This window comes from Chrysochloris asiatica, unplaced genomic scaffold (assembly GCF_000296735.1).
Source record: "Chrysochloris asiatica unplaced genomic scaffold, ChrAsi1.0 scaffold00073, whole genome shotgun sequence".
NCBI classification, from domain to species: Eukaryota; Metazoa; Chordata; class Mammalia; order Afrosoricida; family Chrysochloridae; genus Chrysochloris; species Chrysochloris asiatica.
The window spans coordinates 8,771,426-8,771,717 of record NW_006408591.1 but is presented as its reverse complement, the minus strand read 5'-3'; positions in this window follow the sequence as shown (position 1 = coordinate 8,771,717).

Below are 292 nucleotides of genomic sequence, written 5' to 3'. Positions count from 1 at the left end.
CCAGAGTGCTCTTTCGAGGCCAAGACTGCCAAACTTCGTCTCTCATACTTAGGACATATTGTCAGGAGATACCAGTCACTGGAGAAGGATATCATGTTTGGTATGCTGCAGGATCAGAGGAAAAGAGGAAGACCCCCAATGAGATGGATTGGCCAAGTGACAGCTTTGATGGACTCAATTGTGACAACAGTAGTGAGGTTGGCCCAGGATCGGGCAGTGTTTCATTCTGCTGTGCATATGGTCACTATGAGTGAGTACTAACTCAATGGCACCTTACAACAACAACAACAAC